Genomic DNA, 20,940 nt, shown 5'->3' with positions numbered 1-20,940 from the left:
TGATTGAGTACGCTTCAGTTGCTTGGTTTCCGGAGCAAGTTACGAGAATTGAGAGGTCTGAGAGGATCCAGTGAAAATTTCCCCGGGTAGCTATTAGGCCGCGGGGCTACGGGGCTTTCTCAAGCTGAGAAAACGTTCTCAAGAACTCATTTAAGTTTCTCAAGCACTCAAAACTTGTTCTCAGACTCAAGCTCGTGGCCGTCGTCAATTTTTCTCACTCTGAGAAACTGATGAAGCCACTCAAGTTTTATTTGAAGCTTTAAATAGAAAATATGTTTTTGATCGCATTTTTTTAACTTTTTCAATTATAAATATTGAATACATTTTCCAAAGAGATTATCGAAAAACAAATAGCACAATTGCTTATATTTCAGTTATCCGATCGCTGCATCATCAACTTTCTCAAAGATTCTCAAAGATTCTCAAAACCGATTCTGTTCCGATTCGACAAACGCTGAGAACGAGGATTTCTCAAAAGCACTAATGAGTGCTTGAGAAAATGAGCGTTGAGAAACCCCATGGCCCCGCGGCCTGAGGTAGGAAAGAGAGAACGAGAACGACATGTGCTACGCCGCTTATCGCAATGAAACAAAAGAGTGATAACAATCGCACGAGAAATTGTCGTTCTCGTCGCTCTCTTGCCATGCGCGACAGTGTGCGTGATACACTGTCTTTCCCTGGAAATTGACCGGTGGTAGAGCAACTACCACGGCAAATCCAGGAGTCGGCACGGCTGCCCACAACAAACACCATTTTCATCGCTAACTATGCCTAAAGTACTACGCTTGCTTTTAAAATTCCCATGCCTATCGAGGATACTATCCATGAGCAGCAGGGAGGTCAGCACGAATGGCTTTGCCTGCTTCTGTTTAATCTTTAAGGAGATGCTTGAAAATAAACCTCTCTAATAGATAGAGCTTCAGGCAAGTACACTTCATGGACCTTTATTCTAAACACACTCTAATGCAAGTATTTTCATTATATTTTAAGCCTGTCGAAATAAGTGATCGAGCCACCATAAGCCACACGTTCCCATTAGACCAAAGCAATCGACTGACGAATAGCGTTGTTAGATTGGGAGCGTTTCAGGACACTTATGCATTAGATAATTTGTAAGCAAGTAATGTTATGTTCGGTAATAGTAGTACTGCTGCAAATAATTGTAGTAAGAATGAAGGACATTATGCTATACTTAATTTAACTGTTTTGAATAGTTGGCAAAAAATCCGTAGTCGACTCCAATCCAATTTCGATAATTTTGGAATCGACTGCGGAAGGTAGGTTCGCCCAGCGTTATCCGGAGTCATTCAGAATCGTCCGGAATCACCAAGAGTTGTTCGGAGTTGTTCGGAATCGCCTGGAGTCATCTAGATGTTGAATATCTGTCGAGTACAATCGTGTATCAATTTACAGAACTATTATAAGTTTACTATTACTTAAGCATTACGGCCTTTTTGGATCATTCGTCCTGAATAAAAAAGTTAACTTTTAACTCACTCATTTATTCATTTATTAACTACTCACTCAAACTAATACCACTTCAATATTTCAAAACGTAAATGTTTGATTTGAATAAGTAATAGAATTACATCGAATGCATCGTTGTTATTTCTGGATTTATTCAATTAACAAAAATAAATTTAATTAATTAGCAAAATAGGAATTAAACAATTCTTTTAAACTTCAAATTATACGCTAGTACTGATAACACTAAATCTTATTTTGTATCCTTCCCTTTCTTCGCCTTGCGTTTAAATGCTCCTCGACTAACACTGAACAAAAACACAAAACAAAACATTGAAACAAACAAAAATCAACCCTTTTCTCTCCTCCATCTACACTAACTGCTACAGCTATATGTCTCAAAAATCTCAAAAAAATTTTGTAAATGCGGAATTTTTATTTTGATCTTACTGCGCCCTTGTCTACTCCAGCAGCATTCCAAACGACAAACCCCGTTAAAAGTTAAATTTAATGCATCATACATTCGTCCTTTGACCGTCACTTCGGTTGCTCTCTTCAACAGCATCAAATTCTTCAAGGCTAGCTTGCGATGCAATTAATGGAAAACTAAATTCGTCTAAAGTCTTCTTCCTCTGGCAGAAAAACATATTCTAAAACAGAAGTGGATTGGACGGAATGAGATTGATTTTGTTGCTGTAACTTTATCATTGTATCTAGCTTCAAATGCACATGGATTGGTTGGTCATGTTGGTCAGTGTATTAATTTGTTTGCTATTTTTAAAAGCCAAGTTTTCAAACGCACTCCGCTCCAAGTATCCGCTCCTGGAAGCCTCCACACTGTTTCCGATGTTACAATTATCCATTGATATCTACAACGATGATAATGGAAGTAAATGTTCTGCTTGCTTTTGTGTACAACTATATAAATACCCTTAAATTATACCTACAGCTTATCAGCAGAAACAACCAGCAACAGAATCACCAGCACATACCAATACACCAAGGACCAAGCCGGTATCACAGGTCGCCTATAATAATACAAGTGTAAATAAACGGTATATCATACTCACAGATTTTCAGCTAACAAATGCACTTTATAGCATGAAAATACAGCTGATATAAGCTGAAAGAACTGTTCGACTTGCAATTAAGCATCGACTTGCAATGAACACAATACGGTTTTTGAACAATAAAACTGAACAAAAGAGTTTCGTTTGAGTTTCATTTTGACAGCGGGTGTGGTGATGGCTCGAGCCAGTTGGAACAGATAATTGTTCGGAGGGCGTTCAATGCACTCTGTGAAATCACTGAGCGCCGCTTTATTTTAAAATTGTTCTTTGAGTTCTCTGAGTGCTTATATCAACGAGCAGAGAACAAGCAGAGAACCATCAATAGGGGTTTACATCCCGCTTGGCAAAGAGTAACTCATTTTGATGCCTCTTGCTACCCCTGACCTTAGTTTTAAAGGAATCATGCGACACACTCGCACTCCACTACCCCATCCCATGGAAAACGCTCCCACCATCGAGGTGTTGACCAAAATTTCGCTGTGTGCATGAGACACACACTCGCACTCCTCCAGCCCTCCACAGCTGAACGCACCCACCGTTGCGAAGATGGGAGAATTTTTACTCTGAGCGTGAGACCCTGAAATGCAAGAGATGACACTATGTGTAAAGACGATCATAATTCGATATGGTCAAAAAGCGTCGATTGTCGTTTCATTTATCTGGTAATGATATTTTCACTTCATCAAAATTTTAAACGTTCACAACTAGGCTGATAACAAATTTGAAATGTAAATTAGGATAAAATCAATTAATTTGAAGTAAAAAAATCCGTTATACATTGTTATAACCATATGATCAACACTGTTACATAGTGCCATATGCTTTGTGTTCTTCGCTCTCGCGCTGTGTTGTGAACGTTCAAAACTCATCGCCAGAACGAATACAAAGTTCATTTGGGAAGGATTGGTGCCGCAAGATGCAGCGAAAATCATTAAGTGTTAATAGAAAAGTTGTTAAGTTAATCGTGACAGATGTCAACGCAGGCGTAAGTGCCGTTTTTTTTGTTACTTGAACTACGGGTAAGTGCATGCATAAGAAGAAGTATCTTCCAAATGATGTTTGTTATCTAACAATTGTACTGCTTTTAATGTTTGTTTATTCTTCTATTATTTTCCATCACACCTAGCTATTTCATTACCATAGCTCCTGATAACAGATCAAAGCTGGTGAATCGGGCTTACAGAGTCGCCGTTTAACTTAAAATATCTTAGTGATCGGTAAGTTTTAAATAGTAATAGTTTTGTTCACCATTCTAATGATCGATTTATCTTTCATTCCTCAGGCAAACGCATCAAACAGCAAGTGTTTTTCTTCCAACAGCACGCGCCATCAGTGGAGCAAGCTGCTAACTTTTTGTTCGCCCAGCACGCACCATCCAGAATTGAAATATTCCCGAATAGCTCTGTGAATAAAAAACTGCACAATTACTGTCCGAATTTCCTGGAATTTTTTTATCGATCTACGCTTGCAGGAATGGTGTGTCCGTTGAGGAGAAGGAATGAAAGGGTAGGAGTGAGGATTAACCAAAAACGCGGCATTGAGAATGAGGGGAGGTGCGCTCAGCGCTCACGCTGGGACACTCACGATGCTTGAAATAAAACCCTCTTGGCAGAAATCGCCTGTACACTCTGCCTCTCGCTACCCCCGCTCTACACTTGCGAGCTATCATGCGACACACTCGCACACTTCCATACGTCTCCACCCCTGAACGCTCCCATCGTTGAGGTGTTAAGCAAAAATCCGCTCTGAGCTTGCGAGACACACTCGCACTCCACCAACCCCCCATGACCGATTGCTCCCGTCATTGCGATGATGGGTTATTGTTACATCTGTGTGTGAGATCCTCGCTCTCACTCCGCCATGCCTTACCAACCTATTTCATGCCGCAATGCTTCCACATTTGCGGTGATGGTAAAATTTTCAATCTGATGAGAGAGCGAAAGAAACTATGGGCGGATCATAGTACTATTTGGCAAAACAGAAATAAAACTGATAAGCATAATTTGACTTATAGTGTCAGTGTGTGTGCAAGCGTAAAGGCGTTAAATTGGTTTAAATTAGCAGGTAAGTTGTGTAAAGTGTGATGATTGCTGGTGTTTTTTTTTCTTTTTCAGTTTATAAACTGTATATTGTTATAGGATCCAGGAATCCAGTTCGTACCCGGTTGGCAAAGAGTAACTCATTTTAATGCCTCTCGCTACCCCTGGCCTTAGTTTTAAAGGAATCATGCAACACACTCGCACTCCACTACCCCATCCCATGGAAAAACGCTCCCACCATCGAGGTGTTGACCAAAATTTCGCTGTGTGCATAAGACACACACTCGCACTCTTCCCGCCCTCCGTAGCCGATCGCTCCCACCGTTGCGAAGATGGGAGAATTTTTACTCTGAGCGTGAGATCCAAAAGCGCAAGAGATGACACTATGTGTAAAGACGATCATAATTCGACATGGTCAAAATGCGTCGATTGTCGTTTCATTTATCTGGTAATGATGTTTTCACTTCATCAAAATTTTAAACATTAACAACTAGGCTGATAACAATTTTTGAAATGTAAATCAGAATAAAATCAATTTATTGGAAGTAAAATAAATTCCATTATACTTTATTTTGACCATATGATCAACATTTGTACATAGTGCCATTTACTTTGTGTTCTCTCTCGCGCTGTGTTGTGATCGTTCGAAACTCATCGCCAGAACGAATGCAATTTTCATTTGGGAAGGATTGGTGCCGGTAGATGCAGCGAAAATTATTAAATGATAATAGAAAAGTGGTTAAGTAAATTGTGAAAGATGTCAACGCAGGCGTAAATGCAGTATGTTTTGTTACATGATCTACGGGTAAGTGTATGCAGAAGAAAAAGAATCTTCCAAATGATGTTTGTCTTCTAACAATCGTACTACTTTTAATGTTCGTCTATTCTTCTATCATTTTCCATCCCACCTTGATATTTCATTACCAAAGCTCCTGATAACAGATCAAAGCAGGTGAATCGAGCTTACAGAGTCGCCGTTTAACTTAAAATATCTTCGTGATCGGTAAGTTTTAAATAGTGCTAGTTTTGTTCAACATTCTAATGCTCGATTTATCTTTCATTCCTCAGGCAGACGCATCAAACAGCAAGTGTTTTTCCTTCCAACAGCACGCGCCATCGGTGGATCAAACAGTTAATGATTTGTTCGCCCAGCACGCACCATCAAGAACTAAAATATTCCCGAATAGCTTTGTGAATAAAAAACTGCACACTTACTGTCGGAATTTCCTGGAATTTTTTGGTCAGGCTACGCTCGCGGGAATGGTGTGTCCGTTGAGGAGATGGAAAGAAAGGGGGGGAGTGAAGATTAACCAAAAACGCGGCATTGAGAATGAGGGGAGGCGTGCTCAGCGCTCACGCTGGGTCACTCACGATGCTTGAAATAAAATGTTAACAAGCATCGATTTCAAGCATGCATGTCGCGCGACATTTTGCCAAGCGGGAAGTATCTCAGCAACTCGAAAGCCTACGACTGTTGGACTGTTGGCTACAGCAACTGTTGTTATCTTCTATGGTCGAATCTTAACCAGGCTAAAACTATTTCGGAATCGGTCCATAGCACACGTCGTTTGACTTTCAGCCGGTGATTCGCTTCTACGTTGTTTAGAAGTCGTACGCCCAGTATCGCGCCTTGAAGCTCCAACCGCGGCACGGACATCAGCTTTAAAGGTGCTACTTTCGCCTTTGCTGTGACAAGTGCAACCATGGGCTCGTCTCCAGTAATTACTCGGAAATATGCTACAGCTGCATTTGCGGATTTGCTGGCATCTACAAATATATGAACTTCTAGATTGATATAGCTTTCGTAGTTACCTCCATTAAAGTAGCACCGTGGAATATTTACTTCGGATAATCGGGGTAACATGTCGATCCAACGCCTCCACTATTGGTTTTCACTTTCGTGTATCGTTTCATCCCAGTCAATTTCAGCAGCCCATATCTCTTGCAGCAGTATTCTTCCATGTATAAGGAAAAAGGATAGCAGTCCAAGAGGATCGAACAAGCTCATTACAATTCTCAATGCCTCTCTCTTTGTGTGGATATGTGTTTTCAGCAGTATTCTTTCTATTTCCGGCCTTATTACCAGCGGCGGATCTAACGGTAGGCGGACTAGGCGGTCGCCTGGGGCCCGCCGATTTAGGGGCCCCGTAGATCGCCATTCTATAGTATGCCGTATGGACAGAGTACTAGCGACAAGGGCCCCCGGAAGGATGGCCGATGGGGCCCCGAGGTTGGCGAATCATTTGCACCCCCCCCCCCCCCCGTCAGCAAAAATTTTAGAGTTTGCGACTGATGATCGAAGGGGCCCCCGCTGAATCATTTGCCCCCCCCCCCCCCCCCCCCCTCAGCAAAAATTGAAGAGTTTGCGACTGATCGAAGGGGGCCCCGACGGCATTTCAAGTTTACTGTTCAATCTCCCAACAGCAACTTTAGTGCCGGGTTCCGGGTTTTTATGTTGGAAAGTTATTGTTTTCACTCAGCTAGTTATGTTTGTCTTTTGTTGACAAGAACGATGGTTCTTGTCACTAAGTTCCTGTTTTGAGTTTAATGCATATACTATTCCTGCTTTGGGTTAAAATGCATAAACTGTTCCTACTTATGTTGTACGTTTCGGTTGGTTCTGATAAGTGTGTCACAATTGTTTTTATATGAACGGTGTGGCCTGAGACTTCCGGGTGTGTATGGTATGATCTGATTTACTGAGTGTGTTATAATGAATGTGTTACAATGGTGTGGTTTGGCTTTCCAAAGTGTGTTACAATGTGTCTATGGCTGATAGTGTGTATTACAATATGTTCTGTACAGCAGATATGCTACAAGCTCATTAATTGTAGCTTGGTGCGCATATTCTTTATCTACATATTCCCTTAACAAGCTGCGAACTCTCTCATATATCTTTTGATCCTTTTGTAATCGTCTCTCCAGTCCAAGCAACCTTTTAAATGCCCTATCGTAGCTTGGTGGAAATTTTTTTTTATCGGTTTTCCACAATAGTCCGGTCTCGAACCGCTTTCCTACTCTATTAGTAGTACTATCAAAAGTGTTCGAGCTCTTTTACCTTCGTTCGAATTTTTAATGGGACTATTAGGCTTAAATTATTTAATCCAATCAGCATTCTTGGCACTATCCTTTTGTAATCTTTAATCGGTAGGCCACTTAAATGGGGGTATTTTGTTTTTAGTTCTTGATAGCACAACGTTTGTTCATGGAATTTTAAGCTCGATACTGTTCGTACGTCTTTAACTTGGTATTTATTTTTTTGTTGGCCGTAAATTGTTAAACTGTTAATCTTCATGGAATATCGCTCTGTCCTTGCTGCTTGTCCCGTCCACATCATTTTTAACTCGTGTTGAGTTTCGCTTATCTGCATTTGTTGAGCTATTTCTTCATCTAGTAACGTCAAGTCTGATCCTTCATCCAACAGCGCATAAATGCTCACTGTATGACCGCTTTTCTCGAGCGTAATAGGTATAATTCTAAATATGGACAAACTTGTTCTTCCTATATTCGAATGAGTACTACAATATCCGCTATTGCTCGTCGTTTGCCGTGATGATTCATTATTTTGTTGATTATCTATTAAATTTGTTCGATGTAGTAACGTGTGATGTGGGAGGCGACAGCCCGATATTTCGCATTCAGAAAAGCTTCTACATGGATAGTTACTATGTTTGTTGAGGCACATTCGACACAATGACAAATTATTTACTCGCCTCCACCGTTCGTTATTTGTTAATGATCTAAATGTGGCACAGGTCGATACTCCATGCCCTCCTCCATTACATAACGCACATGTCCTCTGTGACCATATTTGCGTATTATTGTTATGGACATTGACGTGTCCTCTTCCAGTGACCGTTTTATCATCAACTATTTCGAAAACTAAATCCAACAGATGATTCATGAAGCATCCGAACATACCGAGGTCGTCTTCTTTACGTTGCTTTAATTTATATTCTGCCCATTTCAATTGGTACTCTGTAGGAAGCTTGTGCACTACATCGTGCAACAGTGTGGGGTTATTAAGGTGATTTTTCATTCTTGCTGCCTCGATATGCTGTACCAAACCATCGACTATGCTTCCGAACCTAATTAGACTCTGCAGGTCATCTCTTCTTGGAGAAGGTGTCATCCTAACCCTGTCGATCAACGATCGTATCAAACCATTCGGTTGGCCGAACCGTTTTTTAAGAGGTTAATCACGTGAAACAACTAGCACTAAATGACCGATAAAAACTATTTCTAACTACTAAATAAAACTAACTTTTCATTTATTTGACTATAACTAATTTAATTTATTTTTATAATCCCGCTACTTTAACACCGTATCCCGCGATCACCGACACCAGAATGGCCTTTTTTCGCCATCGCTTCGCTCGTCTCGATCGCTTCTCACTCTCTTCTCATAAAATGTTCTCGCTGAGTGTCAGCCGCCCGAACATGCCGCCGATGCCGCCTTCAGCTCCATCTACACGTAGCCGGTTGTGTAGAGAACTTGTTGCGGCTAAGGTCGCTACACATCATTACACTTTTTTTTTTTAACGAAAGTGCTGCAAGAAAATTTTTTATAGTGCCGTTTTTTTCATGCAAATCGATATCGCCTTATCAATTGATATCTCTGGTTTTCGCATCATTTCCGCCTGAACGACCCTCGTGGTGCAGTCTCGCTATTAATCATCTGAAGTTGCTCGTACTCGCAATATACGTAAATAGTGTCGTTTGGGGTTTGAATGTAATATTATCGTACCCTAAATTTTACTAATTTGACCTATTTCGTATTTCAGATGTTCTGTTCTGGCTTGGGGACTTATCGCTTATAACAAACGCTGGGGGAGCAATTCGGTTTCTATCAATCATTCAACCTCATCCGCTCAACCTCGCCAGCTCAACCTTTCCTTTCGCGTGCCTTGTTTAGTTTAGGTGTTGTTTTAACATGCCTTTTATGCCGTGTGCTTTTCGTTGGTGCCTTCAGTGTTGATATGTTTGCGCTTATAGTGTGTATCGCTAGGGAATGTGTATCGATTGCTCACGGGAATGTTAGCTATAGTCGCCTTTATCTTTTTTTTTTTATTTTTTTTTTTTAAATCCTTATTTCTATTTACAAAAATCTCTATGTATAGATATATATGAAAACTCTATAACTAAACTTATTCGCGAATTTATGATACTACGATTGAAAATTTTGCTAATTATAAGGTGTTCATATATATCTATTTACAAATCTACTTGTTGTTTGTTAGACTAACTTAACCTAGGTTATTATTATTATTATTTTTTTTTTGAATGCCTTATGTTACTCGTTAAACTTTTTTAACCTATTATTATGAACCTTTTCTATTTTTCTTCCGTTCCTTATTTCGCAAGTTTGCTCGCTCGGTATTCCTACCACTTCATAAGGCCCTTTCCAGATACCCTGCAATTTTTGTCCAACCCCCGTCTGATTATTCCTAACTAATACCATTTCTCCTCACATGGGTTGCCAATCAATCGCATTCCTATCATATTTCTCCTTGCGTTTCTCTTTTGAATTTATCAAATTATTTCTTGCTATTGAATGAATCTCTGTTAGTTTTGTAATAAGCTCTTCGCAAAAATCACTATATAATTTTTTCCTATTCTTTTCTTTATAAATTGAAGTTGGAAGTCTAGCTTTTCTCCCGAATACTAATTCATAAGGAGTAAATCCCGTAGACGAATTTATACTTGTGTTGTATTCCATTGCAAAATATGGCAACACACTGTCCCACTGTTGATAATTTTTGCCCACAAATTGTCTCAAATATATTTTGAGTTCCCTGTTGGCCCTTTCTACTAAATTTGCCTGTGGGTGGTATGCTGATGTATTTATTTTTTTTATTTTTAAGATCTTGCATGTTTCTTTCATAATCTGACTCATGAAATTTGTGCCTTGGTCCGTTACTATCTCTACTGGAGCTCCATAACGGCAAATAACCTCCTCAACAAACGCTTTGGCCACCGTTGTTGCTTCTTGGTTTTCCAGGGCTGTTACTATTAAATATCTACTAAGATCGTCTTGAATGACTAATCCATACTTGTTCCCTCTCTCTGATTCCGGCAGAACAACAATATCCATGAACATTTTTTCAAATGCCTGTTTTGACGTTGTTGTTATCTGCATGGGAATTTTATTGAACCGGCCAATTTTATTCAATTGACACGACTTGCAACCTTTAACGTGTCCCTCAATGTCTCTGTCCATTCCCTTCCAGAAAAACAACTCCTTGATCCTCTTCTTCATCCGTCTCACTCCCACATGTCCTCCCAATGGGGCATCATGAAATTCATGAAGCACAGTATTTATTTCGCTTCTCTCAATTTCAATCTTATCAGAAAATGGGTTGTAGTTCTGGAATTTGGTTACGACAGTTTGTTTAACTTTTTCTAATTGCTCTTTTCTCTTAACTTCTTTTTCGCTTGTTTCCTTTTCCAAATCAATTTTCATTAAGTTTTCCCAGTGATCATCTTGTAAAGTATTACTCTTACTTGCTTCTATTCTCTCTTCCCCGTTATCATTGTTAAGTTCGAGAACTACTTTTTTTTTTCGTTTGCCCGCGTGTTACCACTGCAACCGTATTATTTACTTCCTCATCATGTTCGTTCTCTTTAACCTCGGGAAGCCGTGATAGGAAATCGGCAACTATATTCTCTTTACCTTTCTTATACCGAATTTCACACTCCAACCCTTGCAGTCTCAATCTCAGTCTAGACAAAACTGGAGAATTTTCCTTGAGACGCCAAATGGATACTAATGGCCTGTGGTCGGAATAAATAATAAATTTTTGACCATAAATATAATGTTTAAAATGGTCAACTGCCCAAACAATAGCTAGAAGCTCCTTTTCAATCGGGTGATACCGCTTTTCTGCTCCTACCAGAGTACGACTGGCATATGCAATTGGGCGTTCTATTGTTTTTTCATTTGTTAATACTGCTCCTAGAGCATAATGGCCTAGAGCATAGTTCCTAAAAATGAACGTACTTCTTTAAGATTTTTTGGCGTTTGCATATTTAAAATTGCCTTTACATTTAATTGTGTTGGTTTGATGCCTTTTTCATTGATTGTGTGACCTAAATAAGTAATCTCTGTGTGAAGCAGTTTACATTTTACCGGTTCAATTTTTAAATTATGGCATTTCAATGCTTCTAATACTTTAGTTAAAGTATTGTTATGCTCCTCTACTGTATCCCCAAATACAACGATGTCATCTAAATAGACAAAGGCTTTAATGGGTTGAATTGTGTAGAGCACCGTGTTCATAAGTTTTTGAAACGTAGCCGGGCTATTTTTGAGCCCCATTGGCATCCTTAAGAATTCATAATGCCCCTTAGATGTTGAAAAGGCGGTTTTTTCAGCATCTTTTGGCGCTATAGGTATTTGAAAAAACCCTGACTTTAAGTCAATTGTTGAAAATATTTTGCTGTTACCAATATTGTCCATTATATCATCAATTCTAGGAATCGGATATATGAATGGTTTAGTGATAATATTTAGCGCACGGAAATCAACGACAATCCGATATTTTTTTTGATCGTTTTCGGATTTTTTTGGTATGCACATTACCGGCGCATTCCACGGGCTTTTGCTAGGCCTGATTATATGCTGCTTTAACATTTCTTCTATTTGTTCTTCCATGATCATGTTTAATGCTGTTGGGAACCTGTATTGCCTTTTAAATATCGGGATATTGGAACTAGTTTCGATTTCATGTGTCGCTGCTTGAGTGTATGTTAATTTATCTCCCGGGAGGTAGAATATATCACTGAAGTCAGCAATAATTTTGTTTGTGCTGATTTTTGTTGCATTATTTAAATGATTTAAATTGATTTTATCCATCAATTCCTTATACCTTTCTGAACCTACTAATTCCCTATCTTTGCTCGTTTTAACTACGTCGCAATCTGCGAGTTGCTTCTCTATGTGTGGGAGCAATTCGAAATTTCCTTTTTGAGTGTTATCACTGTTTTCAAAAAGGGTACCGTCTATTTGCTCTAATTCATCCATATTTTTTTTTATATTCTCGTCTGCGGTATTTAATGGTTCAGTATTTAATGGCTTCTTCAGATAAATTATTTGAAAATTCGATCCGATGCACATTGTATATTTTTTTAAAAAATCTGCTCCAATTATAGCTGGAACGCTAAGTTTTTCTAGTATATAAAATTTTATAGGGTATACAAAATTGCCAATATGTAGTTTTAAAAACATGGACCCTTCAGTATTTGATAAGGATCCATCGAAACTTGATAAAGTTACTTTATCATTGTGATTCATAAAATCTAAACCTAGCTCTTTTGATCTATCCAAACTCAAGGCGTTGAAACAGGCTCCCGAATCAATTAAAAAATTCACCATTTTCTTATTTACATTTTGCGACAAAATTTTAGCCATTAACCTACCGTCTCTAGTGCATTCAATATTAAGCGATTCACATTCATCTATGGGAGTACTGTGTAGTGTTTGCTTCGTCTCCTTCCACGTCTCTGTTTGTAAACCAACAGAAAACATGTTATTTTGTTTTAAGGGAACACTAGTTTTAGTGTTAAAATCAACTAGTGTTCCTTGTATCAGTTTTTTGTATGCATGTTTTGATATGCTTGCTTTTGGTAAGTATATTGAGAAGGCCCTTGTGAAAATTTATGTGCATAGTAGTTTTGTGATGATGGTGGACAGGTGTTTTCATAATGGTGTTGTGGTGGTTGTGTGTACGGATTTCTATTTTGGTAATAGTGTTTTCGTGGATGTTGTGTATAATTATTTTTATAAGATGCAAAATATCTATTTGGCTGAGCTAAACTACTGTTGAAGTAAGTGTTATTTTGGTTATGTGTAGTGCTATTATGTTGTGGTTGACCATCATAATTGAAGTTAGTGTTATTTTGGTTATGTGTAGTGCTATTATGTTGTGGTTGACCAAAATCACAGGTATCTAAATTGTTAGTGTTGTTATGATCGCAGCGTGAGGCACTACTATTATTCATTAGTGTATGGGGCTGGTTTCCTCCATACGTTGTGTTGTGGCCCATTGAACGATTATTAAAACTATTGTTTTGACTCGCATTGTAGGTCTCATCATATTCATTATTTGGTACCGGTGTTTGCGAGCGATTTAGTCTAGCCTCAATTTTTCGAATATGTTCGATTTGAACAACTTCATCTTCCAGATATTCCAACAAGTCATCAAATTCCAAGTGTTTATTGGTTCTGGCTAAAGTTTGCAATTCTGGGTTTCTTAATCCGGCTAAAAAGTGAATTTTTAAATTTTTTTGTGCGTAAGAATCTTCACTGTTTTTCGTATCGATGTTCATTATATTTTGTTTTAACCTTGCCACCCTTTCTTTATATTGAGTGAAAGGTTCATTGACTCCTTGCTGCAAAGTTTCCACTTGTTGGAAAATGGCTTCTACACTCATTTTTTCTCCAAAAAGCTTTATTAAATTTAATTTAACATTCGCCCACGTATCATCTAATATGCGACTGAAAAATCCAGCAGCATTTCCTTTTAATTTGAACATTACCGTTCTAATTAAATCCTCTTCCGATTCGCCTCTTGGTATCTGATTCGCAAAATATTCCACTTGAAATAAAAATCCATCTAATTCCTTTGCAGCTCCGTGATATTCAGGAATGCATAGCATTGCCTTTTCCGTTGGGAATTCGTAAGCCATTTTTGAAAATGACGCGTTCAACGCTCTATCGATTTCAAGGCTTTGATTTAATAATTCTCCTTTGAGAACTTGGAGGCGTTTTTGGTAATTATATTGTGTGTTTAGACAACTTTCACTATTTGCCGTGGAGTTTAGTTGCGGTAATGATGGATTAATATTATTTACACTTTTTGAATGAACCTGAACAGATCTGTTCCTAAGTGCCAACACCCTTGGGTTCATTACCCTCTACGTAAGCGTAAAGAATGAAGGATTAATAAAAATGATACTTAAACTACTGTACCAACTACCTCTTAATGCTTATTATTACTAAGTTGATACTTTTAAGGAAACTTGTTGAGAAAAAAAAATGAAAATTTACACTTATTTCACTAATTATCACTTAATCACTAACAAGCTACGATTTTCCCTTCACCACTTACCCAAAAAAATTTTTTTTTTCCTTCACCACTATACCTGATTCATACACCAGCCAGAATTAGCGTTATTTGCGCTACTAAGTATGCGCTTTACCGCTGTCACCAGATGAAACAACTAGCACTAAATGACCGATAAAAACTATTTCTAACTACTAAATAAAACTAACTTTTCATTTATTTGACTATAACTAATTTAATTTATTTTTATAATCCCGCTACTTTAACACCGTATCCCGCGATCACCGACACCAGAATGGCCTTTTTTCGCCATCGCTTCGCTCGTCTCGATCGCTTCTCACTCTCTTCTCATAAAATGTTCTCGCTGAGTGTCAGCCGCCCGAACATGCCGCCGATGCCGCCTTCAGCTCCATCTACACGTAGCCGGTTGTGTAGAGAACTTGTTGCGGCTAAGGTCGCTACACACGCAAGGAACATTGTCAGATATCAACAAGCGGCCTTGCACTAATTCTAGAGCTTGCCCTTTTAAACACCGTTGCAGCCTAATAAGGTTTTCGTCTAACGAAAAACCGCATGTTTTGGTGGTTCTTTCGTAGCCGGCGTACCATATGGCCCATTCTTTAGGGTCACCCGAAAACATCGGCAAATCCTTCCCGATTATATGTCGCGCTGCAATCTGTTTGTTTGTTGGTTCACTTTCTTCCTTAACGTCATTTTTTCTTGGCTTGTTACTTTTTCTAGACTCATCATCTAACCATTCTTCTACTTTACTTTCTGTCGTCATAGATCGCACACTGTCTTTATCCAACCCATATCTTGCGTTTCTAGTAGCACGCAATTCATCCAACTCTCTCTCTTGTTTCTCTTTCTCCGCACGTAAACGCTTACTCAATTGCAACCTGAGCAATGCAATCTCATTTATCAGTAATTTCTCTTGCAATTCTTCTTCTTCGTCGTCTCCCCTGCGCACTGTCTCATTCGTATACCGTGAGAGTACATCGTCCTCACACCTTCATTGGCTTGTACCATCTCGTCTCCGCCTTGCCTCACCCTCATGTATTGACCGCGTGTCATTACCCTGTCTTCGTCCCGTTATACCACTACACACCGACCGCGCGTCGTCACTAGGTATTCGCTCTCTCGTTCCACGACCTATCGACCGATAGTTGAAATGATCCTGCTGTCCCATCACTTCGCTACGCATAGACCGCATGTCGTCACCACGCTTCCGCTCACCCGTTCCACAAACTATCGACTGTCCGCCGATTTCCTCACGCCGATCCGTCTCGCCGCTATTCTTCGATAGCGTATCGTCATCACGCCGTCGAACCGCTGCACTACGCACGATCGACCGCCCGTCGATTACCTCCAGCCGCTCCGTTCCATCACTACGCATCGACCGCGTGTCGTCACCACGCATCCGCTCACCTGTTTCACGAACTATCGACCGTCCGCCGATTTCCTCTCGCCGCCCCGCTACGCCGCTATTCTTCGACAACGTATCCTCATCACGCCGTCGAACCGCTGCATCACGCTCGATCGACCGCCCGTCGATTACCGTTGGCTGCTCCTCTACACCACTTGTCGATAATAGCTTCTCGTCCTTGTACCGCTTCTTTGTCGCATCAGTACTACTCGCCACAGTGGAGTTAGAAACGCTTTGCTCCTCTTTCAGAGAGCGCTTATCATCGTCGTACGATCGTTCCTTTGCCGACCGCGTGGCGCTCCTACTCTTAAGCTCTCCTTTAACGTTTCCGCCGACCTGCTCTGCGTGATTCGTAACTTCCATCGAATCAACTGTGGTCTTCACTCCAGAACTGCACTTTTCACACATCCACGGGTTGTGCTTAATTTCATCGTCGACTCCTGCACACCCATAATGTTGCCACTCTCCACACTTGTCACATGACACCATATTCTCCGCTTCGTCAGGGCGATTGCATGCAACGCAGTTCATCTTTCCTACTTCTTGATGCTGATCAATTTTTAAAGAAATTTTTAGAGATGGAAAACTTTAAACACCTTTGTAATAGCACACTTTTGTTTATTGGTGGCGCTTTAAAAATTGATGAAGAAATTGAACTCTCTTACTTTTTTCACTCGGTCGGGCGAAACAACAGTGTGTTTTCACTCCTGCGTTGCCCATTTCGCTTAGTGCGTTTCGCTCGATGCGTTTTCTATTTCGTCTGACCGTTACCCAAATAGCAAATCTGTAGCAAAAGTGCGTTCACCTATCTGCACGTCACGCCTACGTAGATTTTGATTATTTGTTGGTAGGCCCGCTGATGTTGCCACCATCAGTTTGGTCTTTGCCTCGTTTATCTGCAATCCGAGGTTCTCTGCTGCCTGCTCGATCCCTTGGTAGGCTTCTGCTACATAGGAGAGCCGCAGACCAATGATGTCTATATTATCAGCGTATGCCAGGATCTGGGTTGACTTATAGAAGATGGTTCCCGTAGTCTCCACCCTCGAGTCGCGGATGGCCCTCTCTAGCGACAAGTTGAATAGCAGGCAGGCAAACCCGTCCCCCTGGCGCAGATCCTTGGTGGTAGCAAAAGGTCCTGAGAGTTTTTCATCCACCCTCACCTGGCATGTGACGTTGGTCATAGTCATTCTAACTAGCCTTATCAGTTTGGCCGGGATTCCAAATGAGCTCATAGCGTCGTACAGTTTTACCCTGGCTATGCTATCATATGCGGCTTTGAAGTCAATGTAGAGATGGTACATAGCACTAGACACTTAAAAAAAACACTTACCGAAACAATCAGATGATAACAATTCGTCCTCCTATAAAGCAAAAAGAACACCGCGGATGGTGCAGTACGGGAAAGTGTTTTACGCAGGAAAAATAGTTCACGCAGCACACAAACACACACTTTCATGCGCACGGTTCAGAGCACACTGAAGTCGCTCTTTGGCTTGGGTGGAAAAGAGCAAACACCCTGATGAGTGCGATGGAAGAAAATGACTTGTGTTCAAAAGGGATGGGTAGAATCAAACACACGAAGTGTGCATAAGAATTCTCTTCGTGTGGCAAGAGAGAATTGACTAACACCCTGATGAGCGAGAACGCAACAAACGTTGTGGAATGTAGAAATGGGATAGGAATAGTGAGCGAAGGCAGTTTGTGGATATGAGGGGGTTGAAACTGGGAGAAAAAAGCTTCGGTTGCTACTTGGGTCGTTGGCTGGATCAGGTGGAGTCGAACCTGTCAGAGATTGGATGCAGCCGTTGTTGGAGGACTGCAGCCCAGGACCAAGTTTCCTGGAAACGAATTGTCGATGGACATACATAACATAGATGGAACTAATGAAACTATTGAAGATCAAAAGGGACAAACCCAAATAGTACATAAAAATAGAGCTATTAAAATGTGAGAATAACTCAATTTAAATTACGTTATTCTTCCGGAGGGTGGAGGTTTAGCATCCATGCTATCACGTACCCGCTTAAGATATGAATGCTTACAGCCGGGTTTTACCATAGTGGTCGCACCACCCAAGTAGGACATAAACAAGAAAGACCTCAAAAGTAGGTCATAAATAAGGAAGAGCAATTAGCATAAGAAACGCATTAGACTTTAAGCAAAACATTGAAAAGTGTAAAAGCCCACCAGGAAGGCGATCCTCTGGACAAACATTCGTTCGTCAAAGCGCGTCAAGTTGCAAAAGGGAAAGTTACGAGCGTAAACATCTGGTGAACAAATATGCGCTAACTTTCTTAAGATGGGAGTATAAATAAAGCGACCAGAACGGAAAGAAGGTAAGATCTGATCGGACATAGGATAGTACAACTTGTCCCTTCAACTCATTTAGGAGCAGTATTGTGCCCCTACCCGGTTTGGCATAACTGGAAGTCCGCTTCTCACCTGACGCATCACATCGATAGAAATTGTTACGCAAGGTCATGTTCGATAAGCTTACCGCGCCAATCGCAAAGTGCTAACTCAGCGCTGCCTACAACGCGAACCCGTACCGAACCAAGAACATTTCTTCACCACAATAGTCCTATTCCTATACGGACTATCCTGCTATGGTTAAAAAATATGTCGCTGAAATATTGGTAGAGGTAGGAGTTATCGTGCCAAAGAAAAAGAGGAAGGAGAAGAGAAACGATTGTTGAATGAAATGTTGTACAAAGTTGTAACCGTTATGTAGCCCCTTGTCTGTAGCCTATATGCCCACTTTCTTCATCTGGCGTTACAACTACTGCACGGTCTTGGCATGCTGCAAGAGTGTTCAAAACCACATCACCAGACACTATTTTGACCTATCATTTTAAGCTTAAGATGGTTTGACGATCGTCTGTTGCTATCCACCCAACCGGCATTATCGCGCGATTTTTATGTGTATCTATCATTTTTCTCATTCTAACATTCAGAAAAATTGTCACTCTGTCTTGCACTTCTGGGTGTTGGTCACTTTTTGCTCCCACCTTGGCTGTGTCTCACCAACCATCCTCATGTTTCATATGGCTTTTCTCTTTCCATCGTTCGAGAAAAACTCTTGTGTCTCGCTTTTCTGGGACTTGTCCAATTTCGCTTGCTACACCAAGCGTTCACGCAAGTGATCTCCCGCCCTTCTGACAGAAATCGTGCGACATGTAGGCTTCATTGACCACGCTTTAACCCGCTTGGCAAAATGTCGCGCGACATGCATGCTTGAAATCGATGCTTGTTAACATTTTATTTCAAGCATCGTGAGTGTCCCAGCGTGAGCGCTGAGCGCACCTCCCCTCATTCTCAATGCCGCGTTTTTGGTTAATTCTCGCTCCCACCCTTTCTTTCCTTCTCCTCAACGAACCCACCATTCCCGCGAGCGTAGACCGATCAAAAAATTCCAGGAAACTCGGACAGTAAGTGTGCAGTTTTTTATTCACAGTACTGTTTGGCAAAATATCAATTCTTGATGGCGCGTACTGGCGATCAAATCGTTGGCTGCTTGCTCCACCGATGGCGCGTGCTGTTGGAAGAGAAACACTTGGTGTTTGATGCGTTTGCCTGAGGAATGAAAGATATATCTAGCATTAGTATGGTGAACATAACTAGGACTATTTAAAACTTACCGATCAAGAAGATATTTAATGTTAAATGGCGACTCTGTATGCCCGATCCATCTGCTTTGATCCATTATCAGGAGCTTTGGCAATGAAATAGCTAGGTGTGATGGAAAATAATAGAAGAATAAACAAACATTAAAAGCAGTACGATTGTTAGAACACAAACTTTATTTGGAAGATTTTTCTTCTTATGCATGCACTTACCCGTAGATTATGTAACAAAACAAACTGCAGTTACGCCTGCGTTGACATCTTTCACGATTTACTTAACCACTTTTCTATTAACATTTAATGATTTTTGCTGCATCTTGCAGCACCAATCCTTCCCAAATGAAATTTGCATTCGTTCTGGCAATGAGTTTCGAACGATCACAACACAGCGCGAGAGTGAAGAACACAAAGTAAATGGCACTATGAACAAGTGTTGATCATATGGTCAAAATAGAGTATAATGGAATTTATTTTACTTCAAATGAATTGATTTTATTCTGATTTACATTTCAATTATTGTTATCAGCCTAGTTGTTAATGTTTAAAATTTTGATTAAGTGAAAACATCATTACCAGATAAATGAAACGATAATCGACGCTTTTTGACCATATCGAATTATGATCGTCTTTACACATAGTGTCATCTCTTGCGCTTCAGGGTCTCACGCTCAGAGCAAAAATTCTCGCAAATTCGCAACGGTAGGAGCGTTCAGCTGTGGAGGGCTGGAGGAGTGCGAGTGTGTGTCTCATGCACACAGCGAAATTTTGGTCAACACCTCGATGGTGGGAGCGTTTTTCCATGGGATGGGGTAGTGGAGTGCGAGTGTGTCGCATGATTCCTTCAAAACTAGGGCCAGGGGTAGCGAGAGGCATCAAAATGAGTTACTCTTTGCCAAGCGGGTTACTTCTACCCATGTAAGTGAATGGCGAAAGGTGGAGTCCAAGTTAAATGTGGCAGATTTAGCGACCAAATGGAGCAAGGAGCCTAGTTTCGATGAAAATTCACCATGGTTAAAAGGACCGTCATTTTTAAAACAAACAGAAGAATGTTGGCCAACCCAAAATATAGAACCATATACAACAAACAACGAGCTAAGAGGAGTTAACATCCATGCAGAACAGCAACAAATGGTAGCGATCGAACGATTCTCAAGGTGGGAGAAGCTTGTAGGAAGTATAGCACGAATACATTGGCTTATAAAATACTTGAAGCATAAATGTCAAGAAAATACAAAATGTGAAGATGCACTGAAT

The 20,940-nt window shown here is 40.4% G+C and overlaps 1 protein-coding gene and 2 long non-coding RNA genes across 4 annotated transcripts in view; 2 read left to right on the top strand and 1 right to left on the bottom strand.

The window, feature by feature from the left end:
* The window catches only part of LOC120956088 (uncharacterized transmembrane protein DDB_G0289901), a 350,743-nt gene that overhangs the window by 50,940 nt on the left and 278,863 nt on the right, over positions 1-20,940 (bottom strand). The gene's annotated exons all lie outside the window — the stretch shown is intronic.
* Positions 3,424-4,747, top strand: LOC120956145 (uncharacterized). The gene is made up of 3 exons (XR_005751833.2): positions 3,424-3,553; positions 3,661-3,751; positions 3,817-4,747. It is a non-coding gene; the product is annotated as an uncharacterized LOC120956145 (long non-coding RNA).
* Positions 8,801-14,542, top strand: LOC120951606 (uncharacterized). The gene is made up of 2 exons (XR_007452158.1): positions 8,801-9,305; positions 14,203-14,542. It is a non-coding gene; the product is annotated as an uncharacterized LOC120951606 (long non-coding RNA).

The sequence above is a fragment of the Anopheles coluzzii genome, chromosome X (genome assembly GCF_943734685.1).
Source record: "Anopheles coluzzii chromosome X, AcolN3, whole genome shotgun sequence".
Classification (NCBI taxonomy): Eukaryota; Metazoa; Arthropoda; class Insecta; order Diptera; family Culicidae; genus Anopheles; species Anopheles coluzzii.
The sequence above is the reverse complement of the archived record's forward strand: the minus strand, read 5'-3'. Positions and strand labels throughout refer to the sequence as shown.